This window comes from Pongo abelii, chromosome 13, assembly GCF_028885655.2.
Source record: "Pongo abelii isolate AG06213 chromosome 13, NHGRI_mPonAbe1-v2.0_pri, whole genome shotgun sequence".
NCBI classification, from domain to species: domain Eukaryota; kingdom Metazoa; phylum Chordata; class Mammalia; order Primates; family Hominidae; genus Pongo; species Pongo abelii.
The window spans coordinates 93,066,725-93,075,946 of NC_071998.2; positions in this window are offsets into that span (position 1 = coordinate 93,066,725).

Below are 9,222 nucleotides of genomic sequence, written 5' to 3' on the forward strand. Positions count from 1 at the left end.
TTTCCTTTCTTTCTTTCTTCCTTTCTTTCTTTATATTTTTTTTTGAGACAGAGCCTCACTCTGTCACGTAGGCTGGAGTGCAGTGGTGCAATCTCAAGGTCACTGCAACCTCCTCCTCCCAGGTTCAATCAATTCTTTTGCCTCAGCATCTTGAGTAGCTGGGACTACAGGGATGCACCAATGTGCCCAGCTAATTTTTGTATTTTTAGTAGAGTTGGAGTTTCACCATGTTGACCAGGCTGGTCTTGATTTCCTGACATCAGGTGATCTGCCCGCCTCAGCCTCCTGAAGTGCCGGGATTACAGGCATGGGCCACTGTGCCCAGCCAAAGAAGACTGTATTCAAGACTATTGAAATAGAAGAAAGAGACTGAACTCTTCTTCACTGAAACAAAAGTTAGAAGGGTTTTCAAGCACTGGGATGAGCTGGTGGAAAAGTACTGGTTGACATTAGGGGACAGATTGATCAATGAGATAGTTTGATCACATTTAGTTATTTCTGAGTTTGCAAATATTTTTCTCTGCAAATAGGCCATCTGTGTTTGCTAATTGTTACCCATCAAAATTAGGTTCCTACCTTCTCAAAGAGACTGAAATATAGTGGTGCCATCTCCTTCGATGTTTACATTTCTAAGAGATGGTTCCCAGGTTCTTGAAAAAGACATTTCCTAGACTGTGAAACTGGCAAATAGCTGGGAAGAGATTGACATACATTTCAAAAGGGAAGAGAAAGAATTTACAGTTGCAGATTTTCTAAAGTAAATGCTCTGAAAAAAGGAAGGTCAGGGGCCCATTGTCTGGTAGAAATATGTCTAAAGCTTAGTCAAGCTGAGGGGAACTGTTTTCATCATTGGAGTAGTGCTAATGTCTCAAGGAGAGATGACCTCAATAAAGAGTGACTCCCAAAAAGTAGTGCCATGAAAGTTTCTTTAATAAAGCAGAGACCCAGGGCAGTGCTGAGAGAAGAAGGGCATTTCTTCATACCAAGTCTGCACAGTAATCATTGAAGCAGATAGGAGCAAAGTCTCTGCCAGAGCCAATGAAGAACAAAGTCAATGAAAGATCAATAGGCAGTAACAGCAGAACTGACAACAAAAAGCATTCCTGTAATAGCACCTTTCTGGGAAGTAGATGGGAAGTTTAATTCTCCATTTGGCTAGTGTGGCAGCTGTGGTGCCAAGCGCAGGAAAGTCAGTGGGTGTAATGGAAGGCGGCAACTACTCATAGGTGAATGTGAGCACCCCGTGAACCACTCTGGAGTGAAAGGGAAATATAGCCGTGCATTGCCTAACAACAGTCACATGTTCTGAGCTATGTGTCATTAGACAATTTTATTGCTGTGCAAACATCATAGGGTATACTTACACAAACCTAGATGATATGGCCTACTATGCACTTAGGTATGGTGTAGCCTACTGCTCCTAGGCTACAAACCTGTACAACATGTCACTGTACTGAATACTATAGGCTATTGAACTGTTAAATCAAGTTTAGCCTTAAACTGCCTCCTTACATAGTTAATTTTGGCCTAAAGTTTTTCCTGTACATCATGAACTATATAACAAGTGGAGGGGTAAATCGACCATAGCCCACACCTGTGCCAATCACTGAGTTTTGGGCAATCAAATGTAGCCAACTGTTCAAACCGTGTTCAAATAAGGCAAACACAAAACAATCAATCCAGTTGTTTCTGTACCACACTTCCAATTTCTATACGTCACTTCCCTTTTTTTTTTGGTCTATAAATCTTTTTCCTCAATGTGGCTGCATGGGAGTCTCTCTGAATCTGCTGTGTTTCTGGGGGATGCCTGGTTAGCGAATTGTTCATTGCTCAATTAAACTTCCTTAAATTTAATTCGGCTTAAGATTTTCTTCTAACAGAACACAATGGTAAATATTTGTATATCTAAACATAAAGAAGGTAAAAGGATGGTAACCATAGGCTGGGAAGCATGGTTAGGGGGTTGGCGGGGAGGTGGGGATGGTTAATGGGTACAAAGAAAATAGAGAAAATTAATGAGACCCACTATTTGATAGCATAACAGGGTGACTACAGTCAATAATAACTTAATTGTACTTTTTTTTGAGCCAAGTTTCATTCTTGTCACCCAGGCTGGAGTGCAATGGCGTGATCTCGGCTCATTGCAGCCTCTGCCTCTGGGGTTCAAGTGATCCTCCTGCCTCAGCCTCCTGAGTAGCTGGGATTGTGGTTGCCCGCCACCATGCCTGGCTAATTTTTATATTTTTAGTAGAGATGGGATTTCACCATGTTGGCCAGGCTGGTCTCGAACTCCTGACCTCAGGTGATCCACCCACCTTGGTTTTAAAGTAACTTAGAATGTAATTAGATTGTTTGTAACTCAAGGGATAAAAGCTTGAGGGAATGAATACGCTATCCTCCATTATGTGCTTATTTCACATTGCATGCCTGTATCAAAACACCTTGTGTATCCCATAAATATACACACCCATTATGTACCCACTAAATTTTTAAAAAATGAAAATAAATTAAAAAAGAAAAGGTACAGTAAAAATGTGGTATTTTAATCTTATTAGATAACCATTGTGTATGTGGTCTCTCCTTAACAGAAATACCCTTATGTGGGATATGACTGTATTTGGAAGTGGTTATGGTTTTAGTGACATTGTAGGGGGAAATGATCCTAGGAATTTGTCTTCTTTTATTTCTGATTCTGTAGTATCTTTCCAACTGATGTAGTTTTGGAAGTAGCATACTTAATTAAAAATAATATAGTTGTCTTCATTATTCAAGCGGAAATTTCAGTTTCAGTTTTGCTACTTACTACCTATGTTATCTTGAGCAAGTTCCTTAAATTCCTTATGCTTGAATTTTTGCTTCTGAAAAAATAAAAATAGAAATCCTGTGCAAGATTGGTATAATGTTTAAATGTAAGACACGTCCCCTACAAAGGTAAATCCCCATCCTCCATTATATTCCTATACATGATAGTCTCCAATATATTAAATTATTTCAATACTCAAGACTAACTGATGTTAAAAACTTGACTAAACCATCTGCTTTCTTTAGATAGTCTCTGTGCAAAGCAAGTTTAGAAAGTCAAGAAATTCTTTAAATTATTAAGATGACTGAAACATCTGGCCTGAATTACTTGGATAATTCAATTGAAAATGATACAATATTTTCTTAGCATAATGACCTCAATTCTCTAATCTGTTTTGCATGTTTAGGCATACCTAGCGAGCCAAGAGAACTGGAACAAAATGATCACAATTTGCAACTAGAATATCACAAAATTAGTTCTAGTAACACTTTTTGACAAGGTGAAATTTTATCATGTAATAAAACACTAATACACTTGTAAGAAATCTCTTTAACTTTTCTCATGCTTTACTAAAAATATAAGAATGCTATGGTTTATAGATTGAACACCACCTTTAAATTTATGACTTCTATCCTATGGAACACATCAAGATATATCATCTAAAAGAATGATTTACAAAGATGTCATGTATTAAATTAACATTAATACAAATTTATATAATGTAATCATATTTGTTTATTTTTGATTTATTGCCTGGGCTTTTGGAATCTTATCCAAAAAATTATTGCCCAGAACAATATAATGGAGCTCTTCTGTTTTTTTTCTTTCTTTCTTTCAAGTAACTTACAGTTTTTGGTCTTATGTTAATAAGTCTTTTATCCATCTTAAGTTGATTTTTGTATGTGGTATGAGATGAGATCCAATTTCATTTTTCTGCATATGGATATCTAGTTGTTTTTTAAAATTTTATTTTAAGCCCAGGAGAACATGTGCAAATTTGTTATATAGGCAAACTTGTGTCATGAGGGGTTTGTTGTACAGATTATTTCTTCACCCAGGTATTAAGTCTAGTACCCATTAGTTTTTTATTTTTTTTTTAACCCCCTCCATCCTCCTACTCTCCACCCTCTGACAGGCCCCAGTGTGTGTTGTTCCCCTCTATATGTCCATGTGTTCTCATCATTTACTTCCCATTTATAACTGAGAACATGGAGTATTTGGTTTTCTGTTATTGTGTTATTTTGCTAAGGAAAATGGCCTCGGTTCCATGTTCCTGCAAAGGACATGATCTCATTCTTTTTATGGCTGCATAGTATTTAATGGTGTATATGTACCATATTTTCATTATCCAATCTATAATTTATGGGCATTTAGGGCGATTTCATGTCTTTGCTATTGTGAATAGAGCTGTAATGAACATATGTGTACATGTGTCTTTCTAATAGAATGATTTATATTTCTTTGGGTATATACCTAGTGGTGGGTGTGCTGGGTCAAATGGTATTTATCTTTTTAGGTATTTAAGAAATTGCCACATTGTCATCCACAATGGTTGAATTAATTCACACTCCCACCAACAGTGTATAAGAGTTCCTTTTTCTCTGCAACCTTGCCAGCATCTGGTAATTTTTGACTTTTAATAAATAGCCATTCTTGACTTTTTAATAAACAGCCATACTTACTTGTGTGAGATGGCATTTCATTTTGGTTTTGATTTGCATTTCTCTAATGATCAGGGATGTTGAGCTGTTTTTGATATGATTGTTGGCTGCATGTATGTCTTCTTTTGAAAGCTGCCTGTGTCCTATGCCTACTTTTTAATGGAGTCTTTTGATTTTTCTTGTAAATTTAAGTATCGTTATAGATTCTAGATATTAGATATTTGTCAGATGCGTAGTTTGCAAAAACTTTCTCCCATTCTGTAGGTTGTCTGTTTACTCTGTTGATAGTTTCCTTTGCTGTGAAGAAGCTCTTTAATTAGATCCCATTTGTCAATTTTTGCTTTTGTTGCCATTGTTTCTTGTCACCTTCCTTATGAAATCTTTGCTCATTCCTATGTCCAGAATGATATTGCCTTGGTTGTCTGCCAGAGTTTTTATAGTAAATAATCTGTAAAACAAACCCCTATGACACAAGTTTACCTATGTAACAAACCTACACTTTTACCCCTGAACTTAAAAGTTGAAATAAAGTTTTAGATTTTATATTTCTCTTAAATCATTCTCGAGTTAATTTTTATATACAGTGTAAGAAAAGAGTCCAGTTTCAATCTTCTGCATATGGCTAGCCAGTTATCTCAGCACTATTTATTGAATAGGAAATCTTTTTCCCATTGCTTAATTTTGTCTGGTTTTCAAAAATTAGATAGTTGTAGGTGTTCAGCCTTATTTCTGGGTTCTCTATTCTGTTCTGTTGGTTTATGTGTCTATTTTTGTGTAAGTACTATGGTGTTTTGATTACTGTACCCCTGAAGTATAGTTTGAGGTTGGGTAGCGTGGTACCTCCAGCTTTGTTCTGTTTGTTTAGGATTGCCTTGGCTATTCAGGCTTGTTTTTGGTTCCATATGAATTTTAAGACAGTTTTTTTCTAGTTCTATGAAGAATGAGGCCAGCATCATCCTGATACTGTGGCAGAGACACAATAAAAGAAAACTTCAGGCCAGTATCATTAATGAGCATCAATGCAAAAATTCTCAACAAAATATTGGACGACTGAATCTAGCAGCACATCAAAAAGTTTATTCATCATGATGAAGTGGGCTTTATCCCTAGGATGCAAGGTTGATTGAACATATGTAAATCAAAAAATGTGATTCATCACATAAACAGAACTAAAGACAAAAACCGCATGATTATCTCAATAGATACAAAAAAGGCTTTTAATAAAATTCAACACCGCTTTATGTTAAAAACTTTCAATTAACTAGGTATTGAAGGAACATACCTCAGAATATAACAATAGGAGCCATCTATGACAAATACGTAGCCAACATCATCCTGAATGGGCAAAAGCTGGAAGCATTCCTTTTGAAGACCAGCTCAAAACAAGGATGCCCTCTCTCATCACTCTTATTCAACACAGTATTGGAAGTCCTGGCAACGACAGTCAGGCAAGAGAAAGAAATAAGTGTATTCAAATAGGAAGAGAGGAAGTCAAACTATCCATTTTTGCAGATAACATGATTCTATATCTATATCTAGATTCTGTATCTAGAAAACCTCATAGTCTCAGGCTCTTAAGCTGATAAACAACTTCAGCAATGTCTTAGGATACAAAATCAATGTGCAAAAGTCACTAACACTTCTATACAACAAGGCTCAAACAAGAACCACATCAGAAATGCAATCCCATTCACAATTGCCACAAAAATAATAAAATATCTAGGAATATAACTAACTTGGGAGGTGAAAGATCTCTGCAAAGAGAACTACAAAACACTGCTCAAAGAAATCAGAGATAACAAAAACAAATGGTAAAACATTCCATGCTCATGGGTAGGAACAATCAAAATTGTTAAAATGGCCATACTGCCAAAGCAATTTTTAGGTCAATGTTGTTCCTATTAAACTACGATGGATGTCTAGTTTACCAGCTTCATTTGTTTAAAAGACTGTCCTTTCCCCATTTTGTGTTTTATCATTCTTGTCAAAGGTCAGCTGACCAATACTTGCATTTATTTCTGGACTTTCTGTCCTGTTCCACTGATCAATATGTCTGCTTTCATGGCAGTTCCATGATGTTTTATAATAGCTTTATAATGTATCAAACTAAAAAGCTTCTGCACAGTAAAGGAAACAATTAACAGAATAAAGAGATAACACACAGATTGGGAGAAAATATTTACAACCCATACTTCTAACAAGGGGCTAATATCCAAAATATATAGGGAACTCAAGCAACTCAATAGCGACAAAATAATAAATCAATTATAAAATAAGCAAAAGACCTAAATAGACATTTCTCAAAAGAAGATATACAAATGGCCGACAGATATATGACAAAATGCTCAACATCTCCAATCATCATGAAAATGCAAATTAAAACTGCAATGAGATACTGCTGTACACCTTTAAAAATGGCTATTATCAAAAAGACAAAAGGTAAAAAGTGTTGGTGAGGATGTGGAGAAAAGAAAATCTTTGTATGCTATTGATGGGAATTTAGATTAGTACAGCCATTTCAGTAAATAGTATGGAGTGTCCTTAAAAACAAAAGATAGAATTATCATATAACCCAGTAATCATACTTCTGGGCTTATATTTAAAGGCATTGAAATCAGCATGATGAAGAGCGGTCTGTTCTCCCATGTTCATTGCAGCATTATTCACAATAGCAAAGGAGTGAAAGCAACCTAAGTGCCCATCAATAGATGAATGGAGAAAGAAAATGTGGTCTGTACAGACACAATGGAATACTATTTAAGCCTAAAAAAGAAGAAAATTCTGTCACTTGTGACAACATAGATGGAACTAGAGAATATTATGCTAAGTGAAATCTGGGCACAGAAAGACAAAAATACTGTAGGATCTCGCTTATATGTGGAATATAAAAAAGTTGATCTTATAGAAACAGAGAATAGAAAGGTGGTTGCCAGAGGCTGGGAGACAAGGGAAGAAATGAGATAAGGTAAGTTGATTAAAGGGTACAAAATCTTAGATAGACTGGAGCAATAAATTTTGTAATCTGTCATACTGCATGGTATCCACAGTTAACAATAATGTGTGTTTCAGAATTGCTATTTTGTTTTTGTTTTTGTTTTTATTTTTGATATGAAGTCTGGCTCTGTCACCCAGGCTGGAGTACAATGGCATGACCTTGGCTCACCACAACCTCCACCTTCCAGGTTCAAGTGATTCTCCTACCTCAGCCTCCCCAGTAGCTGGGATTACAGGCACCTGCCACCATGCCCGGCTAATTTTTGTATTTTTAGTAGAGATCAGGTTTCACCGTGTTGGTCAGGCTGGTCTTGAACTCCTGACCTCAAGCCATTCACATGCTTGAGCCTTCTGAAGTGCTGGGATTACAGACGTGAGCCACCACGCCTGGCCAAAACTGCTAAAAATTTTTAACGTTCTCACCATGAAAAATGATGAATTGGTGAGAGGACAAGTATGTTAATTCACTGGATTGAACCTTTCTACAATGTATTTATAGATCAAAACATCACATTTTACCTATAAGTATACCCAGTTATTTGTCAATTAAAAATAATTTTACAAATAAATATATATCCTAAATATGTTATATGAAAAAAAGAGTGGTAAGTTTTGTGTCTCTCTGCAGGTACGTGTGTATGTATATGTGAGGCTCTGGAATATGAATTGAGTTAATCTTACTTTTTTGAATCTCTGCAAGTAGGTATTTGAAAGTAATTCTCCTTTTCTCTTGCTTTGTGTAGCATCTGTTTCAGTGCAAATATTTTAATGACTTTATATGGGTAATTAGTTTCATGTGATTATACTTTCCTCCAGCATTTCTAGAAACATCTTAAATACCAATATTTCCTATCTTTTATCGCACAGATATAGGAAAGCTGACAATCAGCAATGACTATGTTAAACCCTGCATAGGTGTGCTACTGTGCCTTGAGTATTTTTTCTCACACTTGTCTATGAAAGCCCATTTGCATCATTTATATTGATACTCCATATTCTTGTGTTATAGAAAGAATAACAGCCCCCAACGATGTCCACATTTTTATCACTGGAAACTGTGATCATCTTACCTTACATGGCAAAGGAATTTTACAGATGTAATTAAGATTGAAAACCTTTAGTTATGAAGATTATTCTGGATTATCCAGTTGGAACCAATCTAATCCCATTCATCTTTAAGAGTAGAGAGTCTTTCCAGGCTGTGATCAGAGAGAGAGGACCACTGAAGAAGGGTCAGGGAGATGGAGATTTCTGGCTTTAAAGACAAAGGAAAGGGATGTGAACAATAGGGCCAAAGATTATACAGATCCTCTAGAAGTAGAAAAAGGAGGAAGTGAATTTACCTTTAGAGCCTCCAGAAAGCAATGCATTCTGCTGACATCTTGATTTTAGCTCAGTAAGATCACGTTGGACTTTTTACCTACAGAAAGATAGAGCAATAAATTTGCATTGTTTTAGGCCATGCCATTTGTAGTAATTTTGACAGTAGCAATAGAAAATGAATACACCTTGATTCCAAATATATAAGCCTGGTATAAGCTGAATGATGGGAAGCTGAATGATGGGAATGGGTTGTGGGGAGGCATTCAGCTTTACAATTCATGTATGAGTCCTGCCTCTTTCCTGAAATTCCACTGAAAACACTAACTCGAAAAGGTTTCAAGACCAGTTCTGGCCACATCTTCAATATGGTATGTTGATTACTTATTTCCCAGAACTAGTCTTTGTGCACATTTTGGGGCTGTGTATAAAACCTTTTCAAAC